Raw genomic sequence first — 16204 nt, 5'->3', positions numbered from 1 at the left:
GATATTTTATTGACATCTATCTGAAAGATAAAATTGAAAAATAATTTCTCAGTGAACCTGAGTGAATGTATCTGTTGTCTTTCATCTGACTCACTTTCTAAGAATTGCATTCCTCACTTCTAAGTGTCCATCTGGGGATCAGAGCATGGAAGTGATGACGTGTAAAGACAAAGGAAGAACTAGACACAAAACATGAATCCCATGACTCTGGTCCCAGGGTTTTCCTGTAACCCATGCTCCTACCCTCTTGTTATGTGAATAATTTGTTTATAGCTTTCTTCCTTCCTTCCTTCCTTCCTTCCTCCCTCCCTCCCTCCCTTCCTTCCTTCCTTTCTTTTTGGATGAGAAAGGAAAAGGTGTGGGAAACCATTCCTATAATAGGTAGATTATTCTACTGAGGAGGAAGAATTTCATTCAGAACCAATTCCATTAGAGTTCCTAATTAGAAATATTAGCTGCTAGTAACAGATAAAAGCAGGTAACCTTTGCTCTCATTCTAGTCAATTTCAGGAAGAGATTATCTTGCCAGATTAGCATGTTGCAACCTTCAACAGGAGATTTGAATGGTTTTAAAGGACTCCGCTAGGCAGCTGGTTTGGCAGTGACCCTGATTACCCCGGGTTTGCAGGGTCACTGTTTAGAACGCTGACTCAGCTCTGTCCTGGGCTGGACGTCCAAGTTGTCATCTTTAGTCAAGCGGCATTATCCTTGGAGCTGCTGGAACATGAAGCAGGCGCTTGAAGCTTAATTTGGGAAATGATCAAGCGTATGAATGTACTGTGCTTATTTTTCAGTATTTAGTTCAAATTTTGGAGATGGCTAAATGGGGAGATGCTTAGTGTGTCACTGTTGGAGGTTTTAAGTGATTAAAAAAATCAAGCAGATGAGTGCATAAAGATTTCTATGCAAACAATGATGAGCTTAAATTAAAGCTGCTGATTTAGTATGAGAATTACTTGCATTGATTTGTAGAACATCTATATAGGTTCAAGCTTCTACATTATGCAAATGAATGAGCCCTGAAGAGTCAAACTGTGAAAAAAAAATGAAATTAACTATAAAAGACATTATTACCCATTCAGCAAGAGGAAAATGTAGACATACTTAGCATTAACCCTTACTTTTCACATATCTCCTTGGGAAGATCTGCATCAGGGTGACGGTCCTTGCTGCAATCGTAAAGAAACCAGCAAGGCTCCCTCTCAGTTCTCCCAGTGGCCGCTTTCTGCCCTGACTTCTTCTGTGCTTTGCTGCCTTTAGGCCATCCAATGTCCTTAACCAGTCCCCTCCTTCCCTTGCAAAACCAATCTCAGAAAAGGATTTTTATGAAAACCATATTACTGGGGTATAAATAACTGAGCATACCTAGTGCATTAATTCTTTCTGAAGCATCAGCTTATTAATAGGAGACAAAGCCAAAGAAGTAAAACCCTAGAGATGGGACTAGTAGAATTTCATACACTGGTAGGTACCCTAGTGATGGGAGGGAATTTCTGAGTGAAGACCGGGCTCTTTATAAACCCAACCCTGGAGACAGAGACTATAGACAAGCAGATTAGAGCATATAAACCACTGTAATATTGAAAATACGAAGGGCAAACCTAAGTGTCCATTGACAGATGAATGGATAAAGAAGATGTGGCACATATATACAATGGAATCTTAATCAGCCATAAGCAGAAACGAAATTGAGTTATTTGTAGTGAGGTGGATGGACCTAGAGTCTGTCATACAGAGTGAAGTAAGTCAGAAAGAGAAAAACAAATACCGTATGCTAACACACACACACACACACACACATATATATTGAATCTAAAAAAAAAAAATTAAAAAAAAAAAGGTTTTGAAGAACATAGGGGCCTGTCAGGAATAAAGACACAGACATAGAGAATGGACTTGAGGACACGGGGAGGAGGAAGGGTAAGCTAGGATGAAGTGAGAGAGTGGCATGGGCATATACCCACTACCAAATGTAAAATAGATAGCTAGTGGGAAGCAGCTGCATTGCACAGGGAGATCAGCTCGGTGCTCTGTGACCACCTAGAGGGGTGGGATAGGGAGGGTGGGAGGGAGACGCAAGAGGGAGGAGATGTGGGGATATATGTATACATATAGCTGATTCACTTTGTTATGCAGCAGAAACTAACACACCACTGTAAAGCAATTATACTCCAATAAAGATGTTAAAAAATATAGAAGGGCAGATAATTTTTAATGTGATAATATGTTTGTCAGCGAGCATCACCTTTCTCTTGCCAGATACTTGATCTGATCGCATAAACCCGGGTAATGAGATGGTATGTTATTTGACATTTAAACGGAGCTTCAGGGGAAAACCACTTGGTCTATGATTAGGAATTTTTGTCAGTTAGTCAGTAGCAGCGAACCCGAAATAGTCTATTATCCTTAAATGTTGAATTTTAAAAGAAAAAAAAAGCAGGGGATTTCACTCATCTGCCTCCCCAGCCCACAGTTTTATTATAAAAATTGAGTTAAGTCTATTTCAAAATTGGCATGCCCCGTGCGTTTATTAGCACGGTTGGTGGTGACATCTGGACATTTGGAGAAATTGATTGATTAATGAAGCCATGCTTCTTTTAGCCAGAAGTGTTTCAGGTTGAATACCCAGCTGTGAAGAGTCTGAACTGCCCTCCATTCTACCCCTCCCCGACGCAGACGCCTCCAGCAACCATGCTATGTTGAGTTGATGGCGCCATCTAGCGCCAGTCTGTGGAAATGTCCTGCTGGACTCTCACCTTTCATTCTTCCTTTGAGGTCGGATCTCTGAGCAGCTGGGTGACGAGTTCCGCCCCTTCTCTCGGAGTACACTGTCTAGTGGAGCGCCTCTCCCTAATTCCTACTTTTCCTCTGCCTTCTGTTTAGTTATGCCTCTGTGCCTTCCTCTCTCCCTGACTCCATTGCTTTCTGTTCTCCTCTCCCTGGTATCCCCTCTTTGTAGCCCTTCTTCCTTTCTTTTTTTTTTCTTCCAACTCTTGATCAACTTTTTGGAGCATACAAAACAAACAGTACTCACAACTGTAAAGGTTTTTCTAATGGTCTGTTATGCCAAAGTAAGAGAACGTCATGCATTTTAAAGTGAAATTAACCATGTAAATCATGCTTAGAGAACCAGGGTGAAACTAAACAGAGTCCAAAAGTCTCATCTAGAAGACTGTCCGCCATCTTCCTCTAATTAGACGTTTCCTCACACAGTCAATCAAGAATTTTTAATTGGCTTTGGAAGAACTACTGTTATAGTATTATTTTCTCTTTTTAAACTATAAATGTAACCTCTCACTCATATTTTAAATTTGAGACAGCCTTCATGGAATATTCTGAACATAGCGTTGTTTCTGTGGGAAAATGTGTCCCGAGTTCCAGACAACCCATTTTCCTCTTAGATTTTTGGCTCTGGTATTAAGTGAGAGAAGGGAGATGAAAGATGTATAGGACTCAGTCTGAGATGTGATTACACCAGAACGTTTGTGGGATCTGAGTTTGTGTTCAGGTTTAAGCTCCCACATCAAACAATAAATTTTAAGTTTCCACTTATGTTAAGCATCTCGATATTGTGGGTTTGAAAGTAAGTCCCCTCTGAAAAACAGGAACTGTGCTTGTCTGTTACCAGTTTTTGTGGTCGACAGGGTAACTATTTTGATTTTTTTCAGAAGGGAGGAAAAGCAGTTAAATCCAGTTAAAATTAAAACCGGTTAAAATTAACTGGCTCGTGAGATTTGAACGCAGCTGTTCCACACATCACAACACGGAGAGTGAGTTGTTTATTACCAGTCTTCATTATTATTAGTTGTGACTACTATTTTTGAGTGGCGGCATAGATTGTGTCTATTTGGGGTTTAACCTTGGAAAATAGGAACTGCGAGGGAAGAGAGGTTCCTGTTGGCCGATTTGCATGTACCTTGTTTTTGTTTTGGCCGGGTAGGTGTGTGCACCTTCTGCCTGCGCGAGTCATTCAGCATGTCAGCAGTTTCCTACGAGCCGCGAGTGCTGACTCATGCAGCTGTTACAGCCCTCAGCTGGCCCCTCTGTAATCTGCCCACAGCACCAGCGCTGCCTTGGAGAGCACCTCAGCCATTTAGCTGCTGGGAGGCTATTTTCAGATCTGTGGTCACTGCCGACCTCGGTTCCCAGGTAGAAAACTGGGCATATTTCTGCCTTGGCCGAGACTGCATAAGCATCGCAGCATTTCTGGGAAGCCCCCGAGAAAACCGATTTTTACTTCCTTTTAATTTTTCTGGGACTCTTCTGGGGCCAGGGGAAGGGGGATGAGAGTAAAGGGAAGGGACTATGCTGTTATTTCCTCCGAAGCACCAGAAGGAACCTTCCTGAACCATTAACTTAGGCTTTCCTGGTGTAACCTGGACCTGACCCACTTCTCCCTGCACGAGTAAGGAACGTGTGCCCGGAGCAGGGCAGCGGGCAGGGGGGTGCTCAGCGGCCAGCCCCACTTTGTTTTGTGTGGTTCAAGTCCTTAAGTAATGACAGATTTTGTTTATATCTGTTGCATGTTATTAAGGTTAAAAAAAACAAAACCCCAAACCCCAAACCTGACCTTGGGTCATTTTAAAGCTGGCATGTGTTTTCAGAAATGGTTTCGTTGTTTGTTTTTGGAGTTCAGTTCTGCTTATTTTCATCGGAAAGTGAAAATGTTACTTTTTTGAGGTTTATAAATAAACTTCCTTTTGCAGATACAAGTTGATCAGAGCATCCTAAGCTATCTTGAGAAGAATGATTAAAGTGAGATCAGCTGGGGAAAGGAACGCTTTGCACTCCCTTGTGGAGTTCGCCTCCTTTTTTTTTTTTTTTTTTTTGGGCTTCAGTAAGCATGCTGAAGCTGGTTTGACCAGTAATAAAGAAAAAGCTAAGCCACAGTGACTGTGTGTAACATGATGTTGATGGAAGTTCTTGGTTTCCGCCGATACAAATGACTCATCAGTATCAATAGAATTGTGACTTCTAATAATAACACAGTGCAAGACCTTCAAAACATGTGGTTTTAGCCCTAGGTGTTAGTGAAAGGTTGGAAAATATTAGTTTGAGCTTTTTTTTCCTGATCTCTTGATTTCACCCAAGTATAAAGTTGTTTTTTGTAGGTGTGATGATCACACTATTGTTTTTTCATCTTACTGTTTTTAGTTTCGTTATGACCAAGTCTCCAAACTCAGATCATTTCATCGTTTAGAAATCTGTGCAGTAAGCATCTCCTGTCGGGGCTGTGTTTTGAGGGAAATGTGGCTGAAAAGCAAATCCTCCCTGAACAGAGAAAGGAAAAAACTGGTCCAGACTCTGGTCCGCCAAGCTGCCCGCCTCCTACACAGCGTCTATTGTGGTGGGCTGTGGGACCGCTGACTAGACTATTGCCATGTGAGTCATTGTCAGAGGATTCCAAGAGGAAGGGTCACAGAAAATGCGAGTCAGAGGAAACAGCCGAGTGGAGAAGGAACAGTTATCACAGGAAGGAGCGTGCTACCCCGTTTCCACGGCTGCAGGGCTGCCCAGAGACCCTTGCGCATCACAGGGAATTTAGGTGTGTGCTTGTATGTTGCAGCCTATCTATCTACTCGCATCTCTGTGTGGGAGCATTCTTGTTTTGTTGTTTTGTTTTGGTTTGTTTTGCCTGCAGTTTGGTCAGACCAACAGCGATCACTGTCTTAGCTCTGTACTGCAGAGGTCTTACCCAAGAGCCTTTCCTTTTTACATGCTGTAGTGAAAGCAACTGAATTTCCAGACTATGAGGCCAGCATCTGCATTTACATTTATAGTTATTTTCATTCTAAACACTTCATCTTTAGAAATGTTCCATCCCTTGTCTCCTAGCTACTAGAGCCAGTGGCCTTTGTGCCTTGCTTGCTACATCAGCCTTGATCTGGGATATAAATGCTTTATAAAGAGAAGTGCAAAATGAGAACGTTATTCGTTGAAATTTTGTGTCGGTCTTGCCTCTTTCACACTTCCTTTCAGATGGATCTTTTTGTTGTTGCTTCCTGCCATCTTCTCAGCATTTTTGATTTTTAATACTTATACTTCCCTGTTACTCTTTTTACCCTGGTGTCTTGCTACCTGGTAGAGTTTCCTTTCTGGGCCTCTAGTTCTTTCTCTCTCTTGGCAAGTTTTGCATTTCTTTCTCTGTGTGAACACTCCCCTCTTCTCATTTGCTCTCGTAGATTCTTTTTGCTCCTGCCTACATGCCCACACCCTTTCTCACATCGTTCTTGGACAGACCCAGGCATGTTGCACACATATGCACGCACTCTGTATACATATATGTAACACCCATGTGAACACACGTGCACCGACATGGTTCCCCTCCCTGACCCTGGCCTCTTGCTCATGGAGGCCCTGCAGTGGCCTCGGGTCCTCCTGTTGCCATCCCTGCCTGCAGCTGGTTTCTGAGAGGGGTCTTTCAGGTGAGAAGAAAATTGGAAGGGGAGCCTGAACTGGCTTCCCACCTGTGTCTAAGAATGCATCCTGGGAAGGAGGCTGGATTCTGAGGAAGCAGGAAAAAACCCAAGGGAGGGCCCAGCTTCGGAAGCCAGGGAGGAAGTAGGCCTGGACTCAGGGAAATCTGCAAAGGAGGACAAGACGTTGAGATGGCTCTGCCACCAGCCTGGAGTTGGAGAATCCCCACGGGGTCAGAAATGCATCAGGATGGGGTGGGGTGACTGGGGAGACTTAGGGTGGGTAGGACGCTCAGAACTCAGGGTGTGAAAGAGGATAGGGATCTTCGAATTGCCTTCTTGCTGTTAAAATGCTCATACAGCCTGGTAGGTCTGGGGGAATGGGAAGGAGATCCCGGGGGACACACAGTCTTCCCTTGTGGCCTTGAGCTGTCTCCTGCCCCCATCAGAGAGGCCTTCCCTGACCCTGTGGAGTCGGGGGAACCATCCTCCTTCCCAGGCACCCCAAGCCCACTCCTCTCCTTCCTTTTCTCCATAGCTTTTATCACCCTCTGGCCTACTGTATGTATTGCTTGCTTGTCCATCTGTCTCCCTCCCTATGAAATCAGCTCCGGGACTCAGGGACCCTTGTCTCCTTTGGTCACTGTGGAAGTCCAAGGGCCTGGAAAAGTGTCTGGCCCTAAGGGGCTGCTCATTAAACACGTATTTGTTGAATGAATGAATGGACTTACTGACTGTCCCTGAAAAATCACCTGTGGCTTCTTGCCCACTGAACACGTCCAAAGTCCTCAGCAGAGCCTTATAACCTTTTCCCATGCTACCATTTCAGATATATTTTTCATCAATGTTTTCTTCTCACTCAACTCGTGTTAAATATCTTTCGAACTGATTTATGTTTTTATTTTGTACAGTTTCCTGATATGTTGGCTCTGAAGTTCTCTTAATTTGTCCTAAACTTGCTTCTTGCACAAGTCAAGAATTACTTATCGAGGGGCTTGCTCTTTGCAGCGAAGCGAACTCTGTGAGACCCAGGATGTGGTGTGTGAAATACAGTCCCAGTCTGTAGGGAAGTTACGTTTCATCTTGGAGGTGACATATATAAGCATGAAGCATTTGAAGTACAGTACACGGCAGGATGTGATCAAGGGCCAGGATGAATAGTAGAGGTAAGTGTGGTAGGTGTTGGGGAGAAAAGAGAAGATTGGACGACAGGAAAGCCTTCAAAGGAGGAGTTGGATCTGTATATGTCCTCAAAATCTTGTGGGATTTGCTGAAATGATCCAGATTCCCAAGTTGATATCCTTCGAGATTTTATAGATGTCAGGTTCATCAGCTCTATTGTTCCATATCAGTCATTGTCAGTATACTGTCCTTTTCTTGACCACTCCCCAATTAGACTTTCTTAAGATATAATTAATGAAGAGCTATGAAGGATTCTAAGTGCAGCCCTAGGAAATTCTTCTATAATAGTACAAAAAGTTTAAAATGTGTGAGGAGGCCTTCACTTCTGTTGTTTGAAAAAATTGTGAATAGAACTTCCGTTCATTAAACCATGAAGAGTGAGAAAACAAGCCCAAAGTGATTGATTGATATTTGTGGGACATTTATGGTACTGGTCCAACATATGTAAAGAACACATGAATCAATAAGAAAAAGCCAGACAACCCAATAGAAAAATGATGCTGTACATTCATATGCTTAAATAAGCATGTCACAAAAAAAACCCAGACAGCTAGTTTAATAATCAAACATATACAAGTTAAAATCGTAGTAATATACCATACCCTCTGGATTGGCAGACATTTACATATCTGACATACCATGTGTTGGTAAGGATGTGGAGGAATGGGAGTTCTTATAGATAGTTGGTAGAAGTATAACTTGATACAATTACATTGGAAAACAGTTTCTTACCTAACCAGGTTCAACCTGTTACTAACTTACAATCTAGCAATCTTACTCCTAGATATACATTTAGGAAGATGTCTGAACTCATGTGCTTCAAGAAACACTGACAAGAATGTTCAAAGAAACATTGCTTATAAGAGCAAAAATTGGAAACAACCCAAATACTCATCAACATCATATTGAATCAACTGGGGTTGCTGTACTTAGGCACTGGGATACTATTTGGCCATGAAAAAAAAGAGCCAATAACACCACATACAGGAGGGTGTGGAGATGTGCTGAAGAGCAAGGATTCTGCCTGGGTTCAGAATCCAGGTCTGCCACTTATTTTGTGACCTTGGGCAAGTTTCTTAACCTCACAGCAAGTCAGTTTCCTCATCTGTATGCTGGGGAAAATGATAGTGTCTACCTGATAGTGTTGTTAGGAAGATTAAATGAGTTAATATTTTTGACATGCTTAGGAGAATGACTGGCATGTAGCAAGTTCTCTGTAAGTGTCTGTTAAACAAAAATGCATGAACCAACATGGATGAATCTTAAAAACATAATGTCCAATGAAAGAAGCAAGACACAGAAGAATATGTACAGAATGATTCCGTTTATGTAAAGTTCAGAAGCATGCAAAACTAAGTAGATTGTTTAGGGATGTATATATAGATGTTAAAACTATAAAGAAAATTAAGGGAATGATTGCCACCCAAAAAGATCAGTGTAGTGGTTACCTCTAGAGGTGATGGAGTGGGATAGGGTGGGGAAGGAACTCTTTGGGGGCTTCCAAGTTCCTCAAAATGTTTCATTTTCCAGCCTGAAAAGTGGTCCCAATGATGTGCTTTTTTATAATAATTTTTTTAACAGTGTGTGGGTTTTTTGCATATGTGTATACGTATTACATATTAGATAATAAATTTGAAATGGATTTTGTGAGTTGTTATTTTCTGAAAATATTTCTCATTTGATTTGTTATTTTTAAATTACCTCAGAAAATGCCAAGCCCAAAGTAGCAAGATGACATTTAACAGGAATAAATGTAAATTCCTACATTTGGGTTAAAAAAAAAAATAACCTATTCAAGAACAGAATTTGCACACCTGCTTGGTACCAGTTTCTCTACAAGATTGTGAGCTGCCAGTGCAGTGTGGTCTTTGGTGCTGACAGAAGGTGAGACTTGCATAGAGTCAGGTTAGGTGAACCGTGGCATTTAGATGGGGCCATGCAGGGGTCCTGCTCAACTGTTCCCAGGCCTGGCTGTCCCATGTAGGGAATACTGTGCCCCGTCCCAAGGGACTATTTTAAGGCAGATGTTGACCATGGAGGGAGCATCCTCTGTGATCAGGGTGTTTTAGGGATCTGGAAACTGATCAGTTCTAAGAGTAGCCAAGGAAGTGGGGAAGTTTACCTTGCAAAAAAGGAGATGCAGGGAGAGAAAGGGTGTCTCTCTTCCATCATTAGAAGAGGAAGCCAACTTTCTTTGTGGCTCCACAAGTCAGATCCCTGCAGTGTCTACTGGTGTAGGCAGTTTTCAGGTCCTGGTGGCTGGAGATGCGCAAGCAAAAGCTGTGGGGTCTCCTTTAGGCTTGACTGGAGCCTCGGTACCCGACGTGTGGTTCCTGGACCAGCATCATCGGCGTCACCCAGAGCTTGTTAGAATGCAGAATCTCAGGCCCCCTCCACATCTATGGACTCACAGTCAGCATCTTATCAGAATCTCTCTGGGGACTCACTTACACATTAAAGTTTGAGAGGCACTGGGCTCATTGTTTCTAAGGTCCTTCTTCATAATTCTTAAGATTAAGTGATTTTATTTAGTAAACTGTAAACTCAACTGAAAATTACCAGTTCCTAGGTGACATTATCAATTTAAAACGCCTGACTATAGTTAATAATACCGTATTCTATATTTGAAAGTTACTAAGAGAGTAGATTTTAAAACTACTCGTCGTAAGAAAAAGTAAATTTGTAATTATGTGTGGTGAAGGATGTTAACTGGACTTACTTGGGTGATCGTTTCACAAAATATTGTCACTGTGTTGTAGACCTGAAACAAATGTAATGTTATGTGTCAATTATATCTCAATTTTTAAAAAGTAAAAAAAAAAAATCTTAGTGTGTTATGTATACATAAAGCAAAACAAATTTTTGTTGCTGAATTCGTTTGAAACTGATTTGTCCATTTTTCCCCTAAAGTAAAAGTTAGCTTGCTTATGTACTAGGGCAGCTTATAGCAATTAAAACGTAATATAATAGTGATTTTTTTCTTTTTAATATATAGGATGAGATTCTTATTTTAAAATTATGTTAATTTCTTCAATTTTTTTTTCTTCTGTATTCTTTAAAATTTCCAGAGTGGATTAAGGTTTTGAGTACCTGTTAAGAATACTCAAAAGAGACATTTAAATAATAAAAGCATCTCATAATAGATTGATTTTATATTTAGCCTTTTCTTTTTTTTTGCTTGTACATATTCCATATTTTGACCTTATAGGAACCTTTGAAGTCTGAGTATTTTACAGTGATTCTCCACAGTGCCCCTTATCTTTTAGATTCTAGATCTGATATCAGGCAAGTAAAATAGTTTTACCTTTTCCCCCTCAAAAGACCATGACTAATTTAAGCTCATCTCTTTTTTTCCTTAAAGATTTTGCTACTCATCCTTTTAACTGATGAAGTTCAGGTGGAACCCATGATTCATTTCATCCTTTTCCCTTTATGTAATTAGTCATTTATTCTTTTGATGTCCATAGTAAAACTAATACTTAACATGATAGTCATAAGATTCCAAAATAAAGAAGTCAATGTAAATGACTTACAATCAGATATAAAGTATGCTTCACTGTATGGCAAAAATGAATAGGGAAAACTTTTCATGAATAAAAGATGTTTTTAAGGCCGTGTAACCATGAGTTACGTGGTTTATGCACATATTTCCAGATCTATTTTCTTTTGGCATATAGGATAAAGAGACTGCACTTTGATGGTTGGCTCAGATAATATGTGGTGTATATATGTCATCTAGATGAGATAATGTATGACAGATGGCTTTATAAAACGTAAAGTACTATAGACATTTTAATGACTTTAGTGCATTATGATTCTGTTTGAATTTTAATTTAGCGGGGTTTCCCCTCCGTTTATAGGATTGACTTAACATCTAAATTCCATCTTAGTGAGATTCTTCAAGTTTTGATTTCTTTATCTATAAATGACTGTGAATAAATGTCACCACACGTTATCATATTAGTAATTGTGAGGTGGAAAGCTAGACTTTTTGCTACCAGCTTGCTTGCTTGTTTTGTTCGTTCTTTCATTCATTCATTCATCATGAATATATACTGAGCACTTCCTGTGTTCAAAGCTCTGGGAAGACATAAAATGAATAAGACAGTCCCAGGTCCAAACTTTTTTATAATTTATAAATTTATTTTTATTAATTTTAGCAACTTACTGAATTTTAGATTGATCACCATTTTAAATACTGAGTAGATAACGAGATTGTTGTCGAACTTAATAGCTGTTAAAAATACAATTGCATTTCTCTAATGATTAGTGATGTTGAGCATCCTTTCATGTGTTTGTTGGCAGTCTGTATACCTTTTGTGGAGAAATGTCCTTAGGTCTTCTGCCCATTTTTGGATTGGGTTGTTTGTTTTTTTGACATTGAGCTGCATGAGCTGCTTGTATATTTTGGAGATTAATCCTTTATCAGTTGCTTCATTTGCAAATATTTTCACACTGGTCAGAATGGCCATCATCAAAAAATCTACCAACAATAAATGCTGGAGAGAGTGTGGAGAAAAGGGAACCCTCTTGCACTGTTAGTGGGAATGTAAATTGATACAGCCACTATGGAGAACAGTATGGAGGTTCCTTTAAAAACTAAAAATAAAACTACCATATGACCCAGCAATCCCACTACTGGGCATATACCCTGAGAAAACCATAACTCAAAAAGAGTCATGTACCACAATGTTCATTGCAGCTCTATTTACAATAGCCCAGAGATGGAAACGACCTAGGTGTCCATCAACAGATGAATGGATAAAGAAGATGTGGCACATATATACAATGGAATAGTACTCAGCCATAAAAAGAAATGAAATTGAGTTATTTGTAGTGAGGTGGATGGACCTAGAGACTGTCATACAGAGTGAAGTAAGTCAGAAAGAAAAACAAATACTGTATGCTAACACATATATATGGAATCTAAAAAAAAAAACAGTGGTTCTGATGAACCTAGGGGCTGGACAGGAATAAAGACACAGACTTAGAGCATGAACTTGAGAACATGGAGAGGGGTAAGGGTAAGCTGGGATGAAGTGAGAGAGTGGCATGGACATATATACACTACCAAATGTAAAATAGATAGGTAGTGGGAAGCAGCTGCATAGCACAGGGAGATCAGCTCAGTGCTTTGTGACCCCCTAGAGGGGTAGGATAGGGAGGGTGGCAGGGAGATGCAAGAGGGAGGGGATATGGGGATGTATGTATATGTATAGCTGATTCACTTTGTTATACAGCAGAAACGAACACACCATTGTAAAGCAATTATACTTCAATAAGGATGTTAAAAAATAAATACAATTGCCTGAAGTATATTCTTCAATTTTTAAGAGCAAGGTTTAGGAAGATTACTGTATATTTCTATAAGGTTTACCTGATCTTAGATTTTTTTCAGAATGCTTTGAAATCACGTATTCCAGTCTAGCCTGTGCTGTTCAGTTTGGTAGCCACTAGCTACTTGTGGCTTTTGAGCACTTGAATTGTGGCTAGTCCAAATCGAGGTGTGCCGTGAGTATAAAATATACACTGGATCTCAAAGATTTAGTATACCCAAAAGGATAAAATGTCTCTTTAATAATTTTTTATGCTGTTTCCATGTTGAAATGATAATATATAAGTTTAAGTAAAAAATGTTTTAAATTTTACCTGTTTGTTTTTACTTCTTTTTTTAATGCAGGCTACTAGAAAATTTTAAATTACATACATGGCTCACATTATATTTCTATTTGAAAGTGCTAGTCTGCATTCCAAAGTGTAGCGTGATTGAGAGCTCTCAGAGCAAAGAATATCAGAGCTTAACACAGAGAGTTGTAGAGATGAGATGCCACCGACTGAATCCACTTACTCGAAGAAGAAACCCCAGACTGTGCCTTTATCCTACTTTCAGAGATGCCTGCTTTCCTGAACACACCAAAAGAGCATCGGTACAGCAAGCATTTATTTAGTGTCTGCAACATACAGAGCATTGAGGGCGATTAAAATAAATATCACACAGGTTCCTGCCTTTAGGGAAAAATACAGCCTAGGGAGACCAGATATGAGCATATGACTTGTTATGTAAATACTAGGGAGACCAGATATGAGCATATGACTTGTTAGATGATGATATAGGAGATAAATAGCTAATGATGATAATGGGAGATAAATAGCTATTCAACGCTCTGATCCAAGAACTGTCGCTAACACTTGGTAGAGGCACTCAATCAAAAAAGAAAGTTCACCATGGCCTGGAGGGGTGACCCACAGAAGGAGTGCCTTGACCAGGCACTCAAGAGTGGGTGGGATTCCACCAGGCAGAGGGAAGAGGGCATGGCGGGGTAGGAAGGGAGTAGCGTGGGAACAAGAGAGAAAAGATGGGAAGGCACGAGGCAGTTGAGAGGTCAGCTGAGTCTGAGGATGAAGGAGTGTAAGGTCTAAGTAGTATAAATGTTGCATATCTTTAATTGTTAGGAAGTCCTTTAAATAACAAAATTTGTAATACTGTATTTCCAGTTACACTTATACTAACATTAGTATACAACCTTATAACTTAAAGAATTCTTGGTAAGTACAATATCATTTAATATTTCAGGCAACAGTGATAAGCATTTGCATATCTTTTTCTTTTTTTTTTTGCTAAAAGTATACTGTTATGTCATTCAGTCTTGCTGTTGGTTCTATTTTATAGAAGTAGAAGGCAGAGAAGCCAAGATTGCATGATGAATGATAAAATCTTGAATTTGAATCCAGCTCTTCAGCTCAATTTTGCTATGCTGAGCCACTCGAATTTTCACACCTGTTACTCTATTTGCTTTGCCTGTTTTTGAACTTTATATACATGGAATCATGTAGCGTGTACTGTTTTGTGTCTGGCTTCTTTTCATTCAGTGTTTGTGAAATCCATTCATGCATCTAATGGTCGAGTTTTTATGCTTGGTGCTATATAGTATTCCATTGTGTGAATATACCACTGTTGTCTCTGTGTGTAGTTTTCAGTCTTCTGGCCATTATGAATAGCACTGAGGTTGAACATTCTAGTATGTATCTTTGGGTGAACACACAATGCATTTCTGTTGGGCATATATGTAGAAGTAGAATTACAAAGGCAGCTTAGTTATTAAATTATCTTGGGGATGAGGCTGAAACTTGGCTTTGTGAAGCCAAAACTGCAGTTAAAAACTGCAAACTTTTTAAAAATGGAAATACAGTTGATTTACAATGTTGTGTTAGTTTCTGGTCTCCAGCAAAGCGATTCATACATGTATTCTTTTCCATGATGGTTTACTATAAGATACTGAATATAGATACCTGTGCTATACAGTAGGACCTTGTTGTTTATATATAGTATTAGTATTTTACTATTTTATATATAGTAAAAAACTGCAGACTTTTGTTACCTCAAATACTATATCAAAATAAATATTAAGGCAGCCTTTACAAAAGGATCTAAGGTGGAAGAATTTTTCTACCTTAACACATTTTCTGAAGGAAGAATGAAAATAGCAAACTCTTTCATCTAGATAGAGTTTGAAAGGGGTAAGATATTAAAAGACTGAATTTGTATTACTAAGGTTTCTCTTACAGTTACACTTTTCTTTCTCCAAGAGAAGTTCTGGCACATGAATAGTGGATAATTAAGATGAGATGGTTACCAGGATGGCATTATCCTAGGGTATAATGAGGAATGAGTACCTGGGGTTATGTTTATTGGGGGATGAGGAATTAGAGGTGGGGATAAATGGTAGGAAATTAAATCTCCAAATCTATAATGAAAGCTACAGTTCCCAAAACTTTATTGAACTTTCCCCCAATCCTCCCTCTTTTTATTAGGGGACTCTGCAGGCAATCGCATTTGCATTCTTGCAAAGAAGGCAATTACAAATTCCCTAACCTGTTTTTAGAAAAAAAAAAAATATGAAGGCAGACATTTATCCATAGGCATCCTGTGTGAAGGAAGGGTAGTTCTAGGATTTGCCAACACAGAAGACTTCAGTGTCTTCCTTTGCAGGTTCTTAACGTTAATGCTGATCATTTAAAGATGAGTATTTTATATTTAGACTGACAAGAGTTGCCAACCGTAAGCAGACTGGGCAGAGGAAGAAATCCTCCTTTTTCCTCTGTACTCTGACTCAGGGTGGCCCTAGGCAAGTTACATGGCAAATGGAAATGTGGCCCAGTGGACACAGACCGTTGTTGCTATTATCGGTGGTTTTAGAGTGGAGAATAGGACATGAACTTATGACATAGTGCTTAGGGACTGAAAATTTCATACCTGTATTGCTGTGATGGACATCTCTTGCGTTTTCTAGAAAGTCCCTCCTTGTTACTGTGATGTCAGTGAAGTGTGTATTTTGGATTATGGGTATATGTTTAAAAGTCACATTTTTCTCTAATGTCCACTGATGATTTCTTTAGGGATTACATGTCAGGATTAGGGTCAGAATTTGAGCTTATTCAAATTTTCCTCTCGCTTTCCAAATTAAATATCAAATGAGAGCATGATGGGGGAATCAAGTTGTTTTCAAGTCGTATTGGAAGAGCAGGTGTGTTCTCTCCTGATTTACAGTGCAGGTGCATTTTAATTTAACTCCTTAAAATGGTGATTAAAGAATTATTCAAGTGGA

At 39.7% G+C, this 16204-nt stretch overlaps 1 protein-coding gene across 2 annotated transcripts in view; it reads left to right on the top strand.

The window, feature by feature from the left end:
- Window positions 1–16204, top strand: part of BACH2 (BTB domain and CNC homolog 2) — a 355734-nt gene that overhangs the window by 7103 nt on the left and 332427 nt on the right. The window lies entirely within an intron of this gene.

The sequence above is a fragment of the Stenella coeruleoalba genome, assembly GCF_951394435.1.
Source record: "Stenella coeruleoalba genome assembly, chromosome: 12".
NCBI classification, from domain to species: domain Eukaryota; kingdom Metazoa; phylum Chordata; class Mammalia; order Artiodactyla; family Delphinidae; genus Stenella; species Stenella coeruleoalba.
The sequence above is the reverse complement of the archived record's forward strand: the minus strand, read 5'-3'. Positions and strand labels throughout refer to the sequence as shown.